The following is a 16,852-nucleotide window of genomic DNA, read 5'->3' as shown; positions in this document are numbered from 1 at the left end:
TCAAGTCAGGCAAATGCTGCAAGTGACTGAATCTGACAAAAGGGAGGACATTATAACTTTGCTTAGAACCATTTCAGCGGCATGGTGGCGTTAAAAAGCTCAAGTACAGTAAAGTGAGAGGATGAGGACTGAGAAGTGGAGACTCAGTGAGTGGAGTGACTCTAGACAATACTTTAGAGATGTTTCATTGTAGAAAAATGAGGCCATAGCAAGAGGGAGAAGGTCGAGGAAGAGGTTCCCTTGCTTGCTTTTAAGATGCCAGAGTTTGGCACCTTGGTGTAGTGATGGAGTTGGGGAGAGAGGGGTTGGGTGCCAGAGCGACATCCTGAGAAGGTGGATGAGGGTGGGACCCGGGCACAAGTAGAGGGTGAGGGTCGGCCTGAGAGAGGAGCCAGGTCATCTACTGCGACCACAAGGAAGGCGAAGCGCATGGCAGAGGCAGACCAGATGCTGGAATTGATAACAGAACCATCTGGCAGCTTCTGTTTTCTAAGCGAAGTCTAAGAGGAAGGTGTCAGCTAGAGTATGAGAGGAGGAAGCAAGCAGTGGAGCTTCACAGGCAGAGCAACTGTGAGGTGCTTCCTTGTAGAGCAGGACAGTGGAGACCAAGGGATATGTCGGCAGGTCGAGGGCACTGTGGAGAGGCCATTTATGTTTGTGATGATGAATTTAAGTGAGACGCTTTACTTTTGTCACTATTAGCTGCTCAGATTAGCTAACAGTGGATGATATCATGGTCGGAACCAAGATGCTTCAGGGATGTATGTTCCTGGCATCTGAGGGAACACAGCCGGCCTGAGGCTACGCTGTGAAGTAGGGAAAGTTAATTGTAGGAGTCACACTGCACCTCTCCCAGCAGCCTTTCCTCTCTGCCTTTTCCAGGGTCGAATTCAGTTTTGTTCAGGTGTTCGCTCAGTTTATGAGATTCACGGGAATGGGAAACTGAACTCATCTCCACCTGCAGGAATGGACGCTGATATTTAAACCAATCGACACATGCCATTCCTCTGACGATAGTTATTAATTAGGCCAAGGTGGGCAGGGGACCAATCAGATGGAAGAAAAGGGCCTGATGTCATGGATGGACTCCTGTTGCTTCTCTTCTCCCACTTGACAAGAAAAAAGGAAGCCTGTTGTTCCAGCCGTTGGCCACAGTGGCGAGATGAAGCTGACTGCACGGATAGTCGTGTGGAGAGATGGAAACAACCTGGGCCCCCGATGACCTTGTTAAGTCCTTGACTCAGCCAGCCTTGAAACTCATCTTATTTCTAAACTTTCTGTTATTTGAGATCATCTTATTCTTTTAAAAGGCAGCCTGAGTCAGGGTTACTTTCTGTTACTTGCTGCAAAAGCGTCTTCATGGACACAATTGCTATTTCTGTATTTACGGTCTATTGGAAATCAAAACCAGACTGACCGATGCTCACCTTGCTCTCATACTATTTAATGACAGAGCAAAGGCTTGTGTCCAGGAAGCAGGACTCAGGGTTGCTGGGGCACTTCTGCTCCCAGTTTAGGTTTATCAAAAGACAGATATGTTTGTCCACAAACGGTTCTCTCCAGTTGTACTTGTTTTTATAATTATGAAAACCAATGAAAGATGAATGAGGAAAAGAATTATTGTTATGTAAAATCCAAATTGAATGCCTTTAATAAATAGTAAAAGGAAAGTAGCTTTAAAAAAAAAAAACTTAGAGTTTGTTATGGGCAAGACAAATGTAAAAAACTGGGAAATTTTGTTCACTCTAGAAGAGTCTGAACTCAGATTATTTCCTGTCTTTGAGTTCTCTCTCCACTTTTAAGATGTTGGGCCTGGAAACTATTGACCTCAAGTCAACTTTTATTTTTAAAACTCCATGCAGAACTCCAATCAGCTGTCACATACTTTGAGTACGGGCTCTGTCTCTTCAAAATATTGCCAAATGAAAGTGTATTTATGTTTTACTTTAATAAAATATTCACAGTGGTTTCCATTTTTACCGTCTCCCTACTTTCACTGAATAACTACCCAACTAGATGCCAGTCTGGGGGCTTCTGAATAGATGCATCCACTGTTTTCCTTCAGCTTCCTCCCTCCCCAAACCCCCACCCCCATTAACCTACTGCTTTCAAACTCTCTCCTAACTCTACATCATCAGCACATGTTTTTACAGAATTATAATTGTTGTAACAAGTGTACCTTTTAGTTTAATAAAAGATCTGAAAAGATATACACTAAATTATTAACTGCTATTTCTGCATGAAGAGATTATGATGTGTATTTTTTTCTTATTTTCATGAATGAATAATAATGATGTGAACTAGTATTGGTTTGGTGATAAGAAAAAAGAAGTCTTTTTCCCCAAAAAACAAAGAATATCTTGTCTTTTGATGATAGTTTACTCTTTACAAAGAACTTTTAGTTCCATCATATCAATGGCCCTTCATAACCGCCCTATGAAGAAATCTTTTATTCCCACTTACAAATAAAAAGGGAAATAAAGATGGAGAGAAGGGGATTGTTTGGCCTCAGATGACAAAACTAGAAAGTAGAGCCTATTTAGATGCCTAGGTCCATGATGCCTGCTCAAATGGCTTGTGCATCCTTCTAAATTACTAAAGATTTAATGAAAATGGACTGATCATAGCTAAACATACTACCTCTGCCAGAATGGAGAGGTATGTTTATATTGCTATATTTTAGCAATATAAATAAATGCAGTTTTAAATAATGAAAGCATAAGTCCACAAAGGAGATTGATTGGAAGAAGAGGAAGCTTTCCCAGCAAAGCTGGCAATTCCACACAAGGTCAGTGTCATATGAGAGATGGCAACAACTTTTTTATGCAAATCCCACTTAAGACTTCAGAATAAGCCCACTGGTCTCTACTGGAAAATTGAAGCCCATTGTTTAACCTCTCTGGGCTTTGGCATTGTGTTCCATAAACTGGGAGTGATAATACCTAAATACTATTGTCAGGATTCAAATGGTAATATATGTAAAGCCCTTAAAAGAGCAGCTGGTGGAGTCTATCACCACCATCACCATGACCATTACTAGTAATACTGTTAGAAGGTGAAGGACTTGCTGGGTACCATCTGGTTGATAGGCATCAGAGCCAGAAGGTTCTGTATCGGAGCAGCACTCTCTCTAAGGATTCATCAGAGCTGTTAGGATTCATCTCTGCTTTTCTCAGGTCTCTGCATTCACATGCTGAGAATCTGGCCTCTCAGAGTTTTTAGGGGAACCTTCCTATCACCTACAAGAGTTATCATCTCCACTTTAGCTGCCTGAGCCCTCCGAGAGTGGAAAAACTGGTCTCTTTGTAGAAGAACGACATGCCCTCTCGGTTTCTTTCTGTTATGGCAGTTAATTTTGATTCCCCACTTCTATGGAGGTTTCCAAGAGGCTGCCATCTTACATAAACCCATAGAAAAAATGGCAGATGGGGGTCTGTTCACAGGTGGCCTGAGCAGCCCCAATGCAATGTGAGCCCTAGAGCCCAGCACCCCACAGCCTTATGTCAGACCACCTGCTTACAACCTTTCCACCTACTTGGCCAAACCCACCACATGTTGACATCATTTACAGTTTCCAAGGATTTCCCGTAATAAGTCATTTGTACCACAACCTTGTAGGGAGTTGTAACTGTTCTATTTTACGTATTTGGTTATAAAAAAACAAATAATTTTTAAAAACTAACACTGAAGAAAACCTTCGAAGTCAGTCAAACCTGACCCCTTTCTTTTTCAGACAAGTATGTTAAGGCCCTGAAAGTAGTTAAGTGGCTTCTTTGAAGTCATAATGACTGTGATGACAGCTACAAAGATGACTTGACCAGATATGGCACTAAGCACTCTACATATATCATCTCATTCTGTTCTCACAACAATCTTACAAGGTAGGATGCTTCGTATGAGGAAACTGAGAGGCTAGGAGTCAAACCCAGGTTTTCTAATGCAAGTGCTGGCTCTGTTCCCCAGCACAGCTACCCCTGGTGGGCGGCCCTCTCCACTCCTGACATCAGAGTCATCCAGATGAGATCAGGGGAACACATGGCTCTGAGGTGGGCAGAGCAAAATGGGCAAGGTCTGCTGCACGGCAGGAAGGAAACAGGACAAGGGCGTAGGCATCAGACAAGTAATTGAGTCACAGAGACGCTTAGCTAAGGATGAGACTGGATATGGGTATCAGTCAAACTGGCAAAAACACTGCTGCAACCTCTCAGTCTAACCACTTGGGATTTCTTTTAGCAGCGACATAGTATTAACGAGGCTGGGCTGCAGCGAGGGCCAAGGATCAGGCCAGAGATTTTTTTAGAAGGATTTTTTTTTAACATAAACTTCTCAGACTCTGTTTAACTATGAACAGGTGAGACAAAAGTCCGAAAGAAAAGTCTGCTGATTTTCTGAATTCTGCACCAAGAGTAAATCGATGATCTCAGCTGGGGATGATTGTGCCACCCACAGGACATGTGCAATGTCTGGAGACATTTTTGGTTGTCACAACAGGAAGAAGGGTGGGGTCTGGAGTGCTACTGAAGAGAGGACAGGGATGCTGCTAAGCATCCTGCAATACACAGGACAGCCATTTTCCACAAAGAATAATCTGGCCCAAAACATCCGCAGGGCTGAGGATGAGAAACCCTGGTGTAAATGAAGCAGAGCTGCATGTAAACATGACCTCAGCTGTACATCAAGCTCCTCTGACTCAGGGAAATAGTGAAGTTGGGCAAAGGGCACTGCAGTGGAGGTTACAAGACCTGATTTCTAGTCCTGACTTAATGGTGACTGGTTTGGAACTTGGGGAAAGTCATTTGCCATCTCTGGGTCTCTTTTTCTTCCTAGAACAGAGCAGCCACGTGATGAGGCCAGATCCTGCCTGGGGTTGGCTGGTGATGCACAGGAAGCTACTCACCCTTGCAGAACGTTCAGCTATGAGAACCCAAACATCTCAACGGCTTGTGTACCATGTTTTGTTTTAGTAGAGAATCAGCACTTTCCTTCTCCACTTATAAAGGTAATTCGTAGTCAATAAAGAAACTTAAGAAAATAAAGACTAACACTAAAGAGAAGAAAAAGAAATATTTTATAATCCCGCCCCTTAGAAAGGAGTTTTATTCTAAAAGTCACCAGGTACTGAACTTCATGCTGAAGATAAAGAGGAAGAAAAGAGGGTGGGGTCACTACACTCCCCTTTTATTGTTATTTTTTTGTTTTTTTGTTTTTTTCTTCTTCCACTTCTCTGTAGAGCTGCAGAGCTTTGCAGACTTTGAGTCAGAAATGGCATTTAAATAATTTTACCTCTCGCTATGTGATTTTATACTGGTGTATTTACATCTTTTTGTTTTTAATTTTTAATTGTGGCAAAATGCAACTAACATAAAATTTATTCTTTACCACTTTTAAGTGAACAGTTCGGTAGTGTGAAGTATATTCACATTATTATACAACCAATCTCCAGAACTTTTTTATCTTGCAAAACTGAAACTCTATTCCCACTAAATGGAAACTCCCCATTCCCCCTCCCCACAACCCCTGGCAACTGATTTGTTTTACTTAGCATAATGTCCTCAAGATTCATCCATGTTCTCGAATGTCAAAATTTCCTTCCTTTTCTATGCCTCAGTAATATTCCATTGTACATATGGACCACATTTTGTTCATCCATGCATTTGCTGATGGGCGCTTGGGCTCCCTCCACCTTTCAGCTATTGTGAATAACACTGCTATCAACATGGGTGTGCAAATATCTTTTAGAGAACAGAGAACTTGCCTTCCATGTCTCTTGAGTTTCACTTTCTTCTGTCGTAAAATGGGCAAAAATAGAGCACTTAACCTTGCGCAGCCCACAGGGAGAACGCTAGATAAACAGTGAGGGCCCAACAGCAGTTGCGTTCCTCCCCAGAGCAGGAGCTAGGTTGGAGAGGGCAAACTGGCCCACCTGGAAACGCTGGGTGGGATTAGTGAGGCCTGGGGAGACGTGAAAGACAGGCCCGCAGCTGTTCCCGCATGAGCACCCATCCTCTCCCAGCCCCACCAAGTCCCCCAGCCTGGCGCTTCCATTGCTGTAGCTTTCTTCCTTGTCTTTGGTTTGGTTGTCTGGTTTCTCTATAAAGCTCTTTTCCCCTCCTTTCTGCCTAGAAAATGTCTATTACTTTTCAAGACCTTCTTAAGAAAGTGTGTTGCCTACAAAACACCCATCTGAGAATTTAGGCCTCTTTTGTATCACACTGTAAAGCCATTTCTCCCTGAGAAACAAAAATCAGGTAATCTCGGTGTGTACCTAAATTACAAAGCTTTGAAAAGCACTTTTTCGAAAGTGTATGGTTGTAAATTTCTACTTCAAAATACTAAATCCTATCCTGATGACCCAAAGAGACTTGCCTCTAAAGTGTCCTGTTTCCTCCCAGAACTCCATTGATTCCTAGGAAACTTCAGTCAGTAATCCCCGCCCACCCCCGACTCTAAATTTTCATGGAGCCTTGACCTCCTTATTCATTGGGACATAACAATGAAAGTAATGTCTTCCATGTCTTCCATGTTGATGCACTTGACAGCTTACAAACCACTTTCATATGTATCGTCCTGTCTGATTCTCACACTATTTCGAAGTGGGCAGACAGGCATCAGTGCATCTATTTCAGAGGTGAAGAAGTAGGAGCTCAGTAACTCAGCCAGGATATAGACAAGCTAAAACTGAATTGCGTTTTCTGTTTCCTGTTCCTGTGATCCTTACAAGTGGAAAAGTGATGGGGGTGATAAGCTGGGGGTCACCAAGGCCACATCCAGGAACTCTCAAGTCAAAGAGATGGAGGGGATTAGAAAGCTTATTTTTCTAGCTACTTCCAGTCCTAATTTATGATAAAACAAAGACATAGATATAGAGAAATATTAGTGCATGCATATGTGTGCATGAGGAGAGAAAGCAGCAAAAACATTTAAAATATGAAGGGGAAAAAGAAAAAAACAAGAAAAAAAACAAACAATGCCTGATTGATTATGGACCAGTATTATCAGATAAATCTTGAAGTTAATTAAATTTATAGATGGCCCTACTTGAAAGAATCTCTTACAGATTTATAATCTAGACTTTGTCAACATGCTTAAACTATTAGCAAAAGAGAAAGCATTTTCCGTTGTTCAAAGTGATGCCTTGACCTGTTGGAAAAATTCATCACCTGAAGGTAGCTTCCTGTATTGCCATTCAGAAGAGTTCATGCTGTGAGAAAAATATAATTATGGCAGCTCTGAAGATGTGACCTTTTTGAATTCCTCTGAAATTAAAGGCTATGAAAAGGATTTAATCACATCAATAATATGCCTGCTGCTGTTTGTTTCTGTCCTGTTCTATTCATTACAACTAACTTCTCATATGCAAATAAATAGTAACATAATCCAAACCTTTGTACTAGTTTATTAAAATATGTGCATATTTCTCCACTATCTCCTTTGATACCTCTCCCATTGCTTTCATGCTGATGCAGTGACTTGTTTGTATCTTCATATAGCAGAGAAGCATCATTTTCATTCTTTCGTTCTTTCATTGCTCCTGTAGAATAACAAGACTAGCAAGACATCAACAAATTCCAGTGTCTTCTGACGAAGCACTATCCAAATTAAAAAAAAATGAAATCCCACAAGTTTTCCCTGAGTATGACTAAAGGATTTTCTATCTTATCTAGCTTTCCAGTTGATTAGAAGTTTTTTTCCATTACATAGCATGATTTCTGAGCAATCCTTGTTCAGACGAAGTTAAATGTTCCAAGTTAAGTCTGTTGCTCTGCTTGGGAAATCCCCAGGGCCTGCAGAGTGCCGCGAAATTGGTGTTGGAGGTGCCTCTAATGTCTGAGACCAACATCTGCCACGAGGCCACAGAGTCTAGTCTGGCTGGCCCTCAGGGATATTTGGCAATGTTTGGAGATATTTTAGGTTGTCACAACTAGGATAAAGTGGTACTACTGCCTGCAGTATGTGGAGGTCAAGTGTGCTATTAAACATCTAACAACGCACAGGACGGCCCCCTCGCGATAAAGAGTTGTCTCACCTGTTTGCTAGGGCTGCAGTAACTGAGTATCACAGACTAGATGCCTTAACCAAACAAAAAAAAATATATTGCCTCTCAGTTCTAGAGGCTAGCAGTCTGAAAACAAGGCAGCATTTATTCCTTCTGAGGGCTGTGAAGGAGCATCTGTTCCAGGCCTCTCTCCTTGGCTTGCACCTGGCTGTCTTTCTAAATCTCTTCACATTGTCTTCCTTTTGTGTGTATGTCTGTGTTTGAATTTCTCATTTTTGTCAGTCACCAGTCATATCGGATTAAGACATACCCTACCGACCTCATTTGAACTTGATGACCTCTGTAGAAACTCTGTCTCCAAATAAGGTCATATCTGAGGTCCTAAGGTTAGGACTTCAACATATGAATTTGCCGGCAGGGGTGGGGGGGGAGCAGACACACAAGTCAACCCATAACACAGCCTAAAATGTGTTAAATATCTCATGTATTTATTGAATACTGTACTAAAAATGAAAAACAGAATGGTTGCGTGGGTATACAGCTGAAAGCCCTCCATCATGAAGTCAAAAAATCCTAAGTTGAACCATCATAAGTTGAGAACCAACTGTGTGAAGAATACTAGTAGACAGGAAGCCTTTTAAAACAGTTTCAAGTTATGGTGAACTAACATGCCTTAGTAGTATAGCATAATGTTAAAAATGAGCTTCCAGGTTAGTCAAAAGTGGGTTCGTATCCCATTCAGTCATAATTGCTGTGTAACCTTGAGAAAGCTAATTAACCTCTCTAACTCTTCGATAGTTTCCTTCCTGGTAAAGGGGGGATAATAAGAATTACACTACAGAGAAAGTTGCAATGAGGATTAAATGAAATAATGCATGAAGTGAGGCTAACTGAATGTCTGGCACATAGAATGTTGCCACTAAACATTAGCTGTTGATATTATTACTAAGAAAAAGAGATGAAAATGCCACCTTGACTTCCTCCTGTCACAGTAGTGACATTGATTGAGCATGTTTCATGCACTAGGCATAGGGATACAAATGTGGGTGAGACCTTGAGTCTAGTGAAGAAGGGAGACACATAAATAATAAAAGAGCTGTGTGTGACGTGCCATAATGGATCCATACATAACCTTTTATAGGAACATGAGGAAGGATTTATGGAAAAGGCCTTTGGGAAAATGTTCAGAAAATATTTATAGGAACCTGAAATCATCACCTTGATTCATCCAAATGCAACTCAAGTTTTACATCAGTAGCTTTTTAAGACTATTATGACAAAATCATGCCCCTTCATCACTATAAGAACTAATACAGGGTTTTCAAATATTAAATTAAAAAGTGCAAAAGGGAAGAGAGAGCAACATCTTTATGGTTAATAAATAATTTGTTTCTGTGAAAAAAGAAATAAGAAAACATGTGACGCAATAATAAATTGCCAAATATTTGTGGATGAACTGAGCGATTTTAAAAATTTTATGTGTTTATTTCAGCAATAAATATGAAAGATAGTCTGGAAAATCCCACTCATGTTACAAAGACAATAGGAGTAAAAAACGTAGTAAAATATTATTATTTCAATAATATTACTTTTAGAAAGAAAATAATTAGAAATTTAAAAATTACCAAAATATTGTCCACTTTGTTCACAACTGTATCTTATTGCTTAGAAGCATTGCACGAAGTAGGCACTGAAGAAGCTGATGAATAAATAGGTTGCTTCTCAGCCAAAAGATAGATAATAAGCTAAGATGATTGGAAAGAAGTCACCTTTGAAGGTCTTTACACTAAAAAAAAGTTTAGAATGTCACATTGGAAATACCACACACATAGAATTTCCCTCTGATCTTTAGGGGCTGGCTTTAGGTCATAAATAATTGCTTAGACTAACCTGTATTGAGATCCACTGCTGCTGGGCCTGGGGTTGCACAGATGAGGAAAAGGCTGCTGTGCTTTAATGAAGAGGATGTGGAAGGGGAAACAGGGGCGATATTTGACACAATCGAGGGGGACCTGGAACCCCAGTGGAAGATGTTGAGAGTTGACTCTTGGAGAAATAACACATTCCTTTTTTTTTTTTTTAAGTCTTTGCCATATTTGTCTATTCATTCAATAGTCACTCTTTAAGCACTTATAATGTGCCAGGCACCAGGTTTGGGGCTGGAGAGAAAAAGTTGGATGAGGCATTGCCATTTCTGAGAGCCTTAAGGTCTGGCTGAAAGACAGAAAATATAAAATCACGAGTGCAATGAAATGTAAGAGAGGGTCAGGGTACAAGGGAAGGAGAGGGTGCTGGTAGGAAAGGACGGCTCCCTGCGGTGGGAAAGCCCCCGGGCAACTCACAGGACCCAAGTGATGGGCGGAAAGCAACCAGCGCAGTCCTGGCCTCCCCCTGCGAGTTTTACTAAGCAGCCTGGTATCCCCACCAGAAACCCCACTCGTCAAGGAAGGCAGGGCAGGGTACTGAAGCTCAGATCACTGAAAGTTCTGTTGATCAAAAACAATCTGTAAAATCATCAATTCACCAAATTTACCCATTTACCAAAAAAAAAAAAGTGTTTCTCTTAGTTATTTATAACCCTTTAGTAATTTGTCTCCAATGGAACAGTTTCAGTAGTTTGGGAGGATTTCTACAGCTTTCATTAACGAGGTTTTATTTGTCTTCATAGCAGCATTTAAAGAAATCTTTAAATTTTTTTAAACTGCATTAAAAATCCATCCAGAAATCATTTCATCACCAAAATGTCAGTGCTTTCTTCCCACAAGAATTTTTCAGTTTATATTGATTTCTTTCATGCCTTTTTGGTTTTGCCAACATTTTAGCATTATTTGTAATTGTTCTGCCAATTTCTCAAGTACTTTATCAACCCAACTTTTCTAACAATTTAACAATTCAAATTTACCATGTGATATGGTTGTTCCTGTACCTTCCAGTTCATTTCTCACTTTACCAGTCTCTTTAGCATTGGAGGATTTTTGTAAACCATTACGACAAAATCTTTTCACAACAATTTTGTATTTACAGTCAATGAATATCAAACTTAAGGCAGTAGTCATAAGAAATCATTGTAATACAATCGCTTGAGCACCCTCACTTCCTTTTTGCTGCCTTGGTTTATTTTATCCTAATCGATTTTTGTTAGAAATTTCAAATGTTATAATTTCTTATAGGATAGTTTGGACCACTAGTAATTTTCTTTTCCCAAAGGCTTTTGAATTTAAATTTTAAATTTAATTTAAATATAATCTTATCTGCTGTTTCTTTCTGAAAATTTCCAGTTAAAACTTTAGTCTTTATCTTAAGCCTTTACTGTTTTAATATAATTTGACTTAATGTAATATGAATTTTTAATTACTGGAGGTTCAAAATTAAGGCTGATATACCAATTGAGAAATTAACAAAGAATACCAAACACTGAAGAATAGAAAAACGACATTCAAATCGTTAAAAGAGACAATCTTTTGAATAGTAATATAATTTAAAAGCTAGATAAGCTGGTCGTCGGGAAATTGAAATGCAGTGAGTTGATTTCAAACCATCTTAGTATAAAATGTCTTAGAGATTCCATTCTGTTCTTAATTCACGGTCAGCTCTTTCTGTTGCTCTTCTGCTAGTGAGTGAAAGGTATGTATGTGGTAGGCTGAATAATGGAACAGAATCTCCAAATGTCCAAGTCCTAATTCCCAGAATCTGTGAATGTTGCCTTACATGGCAAAGGGACTTTATAGGTATGGTTAAATTAAGGATCTTGAGATGGGGAGATTATCCTAGATTATCTGGATGGGTCCAATGTCATCACGACAGTCCTTGTAAGTGGGAGGCGCCTTCCTCAGAATCAAAGGAGAAGCCTATGATTTGACAGAAACAGAGATTGGAGTGACGCACTTTGAAGATGGAGGAAGCCAAGGAATACAGGCTGCCAGAAAAACTGGCAAGGAAACGGATTCTCCCCTACAGCCTACGGAAGAAGCTAGTCCTGTTGACACCAGCGAAAACTGACTTAGGACTCCTGATCTCCTGAATTGGAAGAGAAGAAATTTGTGTTGTGTTAAGCCACAAAAACTGTTGTAATTTGTTACAGGAGCTACAGGAAACCAACACAAAGTATTACTGACCTCCTCTCATCTGGTTCTTTCTCCTGTGCATGCACAGGGTTTTAAAGCCAGGCCTGTGGCCCACCAAGGATGCTATTCATCTTATCCAGGGAGAAGACCAGCCAAGCCTGACTGGACCTTCGTGAGACCGTTTCCCCCAATCTCTCTCCCAGCTCCTGTATATTCATTTGGCAGCGATGAGATGAACAGTTGTTCAGAGTCTTTTATGTTGTTTTAATGTTGTCATAAGAAGTCACCAAAATGCCTCTATAAAATTAATTCCGTGTACCCGAAGAACACATTGTACACCAGCCTCCCCATCCTATTTTTCATCTCTAGCCATGCCTGGCTACATTTTCTCATAAATCTCATCAGCCAGAATGTGCACCAGATAGTAGTGCTAAATGATTCAGATACAATAAGGTCAGCATTATAAAATGCACCCAACTTGCACACACACCCTGCAAAATTTAGCATTATGGATTTCCTCTCTTTTTCTAAAATAGCTCATGTTATCTTCCTAGCAATCCCAAGAGGCAGGCAGATATGGTCAAGCCCCAGAAAACACATGAGATTAAATGACATCACCAAGGCCTCACCATTAGTTAGTGACAAGCCAGGGGCTCAAACTTGTGACTAGTTCTGGCTCTGAACCTGTGACTCAGAGCTGGGGCACACACGCAGGTGGAATAGGTTATTTCAGCAGCACTGCTACCAGAGGAAATACAATTCCACCTGCTGGTTCTAGCCTGAAATGCCCCGGTTAGAACTTGATTCCTCCTTAAAATGTAAATGTCCTGGAAAAGAGCTTTCCAGGGTACCCAGGCTCACTCCAGCCTCAGCACCAACACGTTATTTCAGGACTCAGGTGAGTTGCTGCACCTTATCCTCCCAGGCTGCTGGGAAAGTCTGAATTCATGGTCATGGCAGCTATGCTCTCAGCCAGGCCACAGCTAGCTCCTCTCCCGGGAACTGGTCACTGCAGTCAATATGAATTGTCTGGGGATTCCTTAAAGTTTGAGGATGTGAGAAGAGAGGTTGTGTCTCAATCCTGCCCAGAAGGACCTCTGCAGAGATGAGATGCCAGAGAATTGCAAGACCAGAGTCTCATTGGTGTTTCCAACATTCAAAGAGGCTGTGATTTCTGAATCGCAAGAACCCGGGGTCCTGCTTTCCCACAGAGCTCAGAAGAGAGAGATTCCTGATACTGACCAGCTGAGCCTCAACATCATTAGCATTTTCTGTCTGCTGTTTCAGAGGACAGACCAAGAAGGAGCCGCCTGTTCCAGAATATGTCCATGCAGCACAGATGTGTACAAGACCTTCAGGGGGTCCCTTGAAGATAGGAGCCACTTGGAAAAACAGTGGAAGTGAAAGCGAAGGAAAAGCCCCTCCCCCAGCATTGTTTTCAGCAAAATGGAGATCAAGAGAGGAAAATTCCACCAGAGAACGAGTACATAAGACAAGAAATTGGATAGAAAGCAAGCATTCTGGAAGGACTCTTTAAAACGTTTTTTTTTTTTTTTTTACCGTTTTTCAAAAATTATGGTAAAATACACATAATAAAATTTACCATTTTAACCATTTTGAAGTGTGCAGTTCAGTGGCATTAAGTACATTCATATTGTTGTGCAACCATCACCACCATCCATCTCTATCACTATTTCATCTTTCTAAACTGAAACTATCCATTAAACGATAACTTCCCATCCTCCCTCCCTCCAGCCCCTGGCAACCACCATTCTCCTTTCCATCTCTATCAATCTGAAAAAGGAAGGAAGTTCTAGCACGTGCTACACCATGAATGAACCTTGAAGACGTTATGCTCAGTGAAATAAGCCGGACACAAAAGTTAGATGCTTTTTATAATGCTGACCTTATTGTATCTGAATCATTTAGCACTACTATCTGGTGCACATTCTGGCTGATGAGATTTATGAGAAAATGTAGCCAGGCATGGCTAGAGATGAAAAATAGGATGGGGAGGCTGGTGTACAATGTGTTCTTCGGGTAACATGTTGCTTATCCACTCATCCGTCAATGGACATTTTGGTTATTTCTACATTTTGGCTATTGTCAACAATGTTGCTATGAACATGGGTATACATCTATAAGACTTTTAAATATGAAACTCCAACTACTAGAAAACATCAAAATCTGGAAGAGTAAAGAAACCTCATATATGCAGTAAGTATAGAAAATCATGCTGGAAAAATCCCACCATAAAATGCATATGAGAATACGTAAGTATATGTGTCATGAGTGTAGGAAAGTTCATATAAGGCCTCAGTTTTTACTCAATATCAAAAAATAGAAACCAAGAGAAAAACACTTAAATGTGATCGCTGTGGAAAATCCTTTAGGCAACACCTTTACCTTTTTGGACCTCAGAGAATTCTTAGCACAGCAAAACAATTTAAATGTATAAATGGGGAAAATGGTCAATTACAAGTCGCACCTTACTTAACATAAGGGACTAGAGAGAGTTTATTCCTTATGTTAAGTAAGGTGCGACTTGTAATTGACCATTTAAGGTGCGACTTGTAATTGACCATGAAAGGAGTTTATTCCTATGAAAGGGACTAGAGAGAGTTTATTCCTATGAAAGGATGGCAACTCCATTAACCTCAGGGCAGGTCATAGCATTCATGCAGTTAGTGCAGATAAGGCTTTGGTCACACAGATGAATCTACATGTGACTCAGGTAATAAAGTCATGCCCTAGCATGTATGACAACAGACACCATGAAGTTCACAACAACGAGAAACTTTTAGCAATAAAGAAATTATGGAGAATCTCTTTTTTGCGATTTAAATTCTATTACATATCAGAGTATATTAAAGTGGTGATCAGTGTAAAAAAATCTTCCTTTGCAAGGATTCTTGAAAAGTGTTTACACAGAAGATCTTATAATGAATAAAATAAAAGGAGAGAGGGAGGAAAGGAAGAAGGGAAAGAGGAAGGAAGGAAGGAAGGAAGGAAGGAAGGAAGGAAGGAAGGAAGGAAGGGAGCAAATACATTTTGGGGCAGGACAAAGCTGTTCTCTGTTCTTTAATCCAAAGGTCCCACTAGCAGATTCACAGGGGAGAGCATCAGAGATCACGGCACTGGAGACCTGAAGGAGAGAGAAGGATGGAAAGAGTGGATTCTGAGCCACTTCCACATTTGGGCATCTCTAAGAGATGCAAGTGTGAGTCTATTAAGATCAGGGCAGTCTTGAGACAATAACTGGTTCCTCTGCTGGGGGCCTTAGCTGATGTGTTGCCCCTCATGGTTGCCCCCTTCCCCACCTTCACACACACCACGCACTTGCAGAGAGTTCTCCCCAGCAAGCTCAGAGGAGGCCCTGAGGTCGCCATGACAACCCCACGTGTTCTAACCAGACTGAGGACTAAAAGCCATAAAAGGTACAAGGAATGTGGTTCGCCACGATATAGTGAGGAAACCTGAACAGTGTCTGTCACCTGGTTTGAAAATCTGGGCCAGCTTCTGGCAAAAATGCACCATTGTTCTTTCCTCCCCACTTCTCATCTCCATGCTGGGAGGCGCTGGGTACTTCATGATCACCCAGGGCATGAATTTGGGCTTCCCAGTGGGGACTGCCCCCTTCCTCCTCTCTCCCTGACTGCCTGCCAGAGTCATCCTCTACTCCCCACTCAGCCCATCTCATCTTCTCAGGATCTGGTTCTCTAATAAAGTAGTCTGGTGAACAAGCCAGGGCTCTCTTGGCAATCACACACCTGTGTTTTAGCAGGAGTCATCAACAAATGGCTAGTCAGCCCCTGACTTAGGATGCAAAGCAAGGTCCACATGTGGAGTCGGAACTCCTAGCTCTGCCATGTGTAAGAGGCCCAACTTGGACAAGCTCCATCTGAGCCTCAGTTGCCTCATCTGTTAAATGAGTATAATGATGCTCCCTTCACAGGGTGGAAGGGAACCAGGGAAGACAGTGCACATCATTTTAGCTCGGCTCATGGCACATAGGAGGGCACTTCATAAGCAGCAGTGAGCCAGACAAATGTGTAGCTCAATGACATATTTACAACCGTAGGATCCATAACACCAATAATGCATAAGGCATTACTAATATTGTTCTCAGTTGAAATCTTAGTCACTGAGGCAGAGAAAGTGGGAGACATATTTTAGGGAATATGACTTTTCTAGAGCTCATTAGATCAATCATTCAGTGGGGCAGCACTTGGTCCCCATTTGTGAGTAAAACCTATCCTATATCAACCTAACCTATGTCTTTTGGTCTCTAAAGAATCCCAAAGATTAAAAACATGCATGTACTTCTCCTGAAAGAAAGGCTCCTGTATTGTCCGTGTCTAAATTTTCAGTAATCAATTTGCCTAGGCCGTCGTCAACCTGTCGATCTGTGATTTTGCTAGCAGCATATAGAATTTCTTTTTTAAACGTGATCTTATTTTGCAGTACCGTCCTGAAGAAATGTGAAAATACTAGTTGTACGAGAGAAATAGAAAAGCCCTCAGGACGAAGATGGGAAAGAATGGAGGGACTCAAATATGGCCAAAGCACAGAGACTGAAAGAGGAGGGAGGAGGCAATGAGGAAGTGAGCGGACCAATAAGCTGGAAGCCGGCCAAGGTGCAGACTCCCAGAGCGACTGTCAATCAGCAGACCATACTATTTTGTTTGCATTTCTGTTTTTTTCTTAGGGCAATGATGCATATTTCATTTCCTCTTTTATTTTCCTTATGGTTTAATTATAAGAAGAGGAAGAATCTAAGCATAAAGGAAGA

The 16,852-nt window shown here is 41.1% G+C and overlaps 1 protein-coding gene across 2 annotated transcripts in view; it reads left to right on the top strand.

Annotated features, from left to right (window-relative positions):
* Positions 1–16,539, top strand: part of PCED1B (PC-esterase domain containing 1B) — a 193,269-nt gene extending 176,730 nt beyond the window's left edge. Inside the window, exons 6-7 of one of the 2 annotated variants that reach the window (XR_005657182.1) lie at positions 4,828–4,999; positions 16,525–16,539. The gene's annotated coding sequence lies outside the window, so the exon portion shown is untranslated. Of the gene's footprint in view, positions 1–4,827; positions 5,000–15,152; positions 15,168–16,524 lie in introns of those variants that run through there. The other variant, XR_005657183.1, reaches the window with a different exon arrangement.
* Positions 16,540–16,852: the final 313 nt, after the last annotated feature.

The sequence above is a fragment of the Pteropus medius genome, unplaced genomic scaffold, assembly GCF_902729225.1.
Source record: "Pteropus medius unplaced genomic scaffold, Ma_sr-lr_union100, whole genome shotgun sequence".
Lineage (NCBI taxonomy): Eukaryota > Metazoa > Chordata > Mammalia > Chiroptera > Pteropodidae > Pteropus > Pteropus medius.
This window is presented reverse-complemented; position numbering and strand designations above follow the sequence as displayed.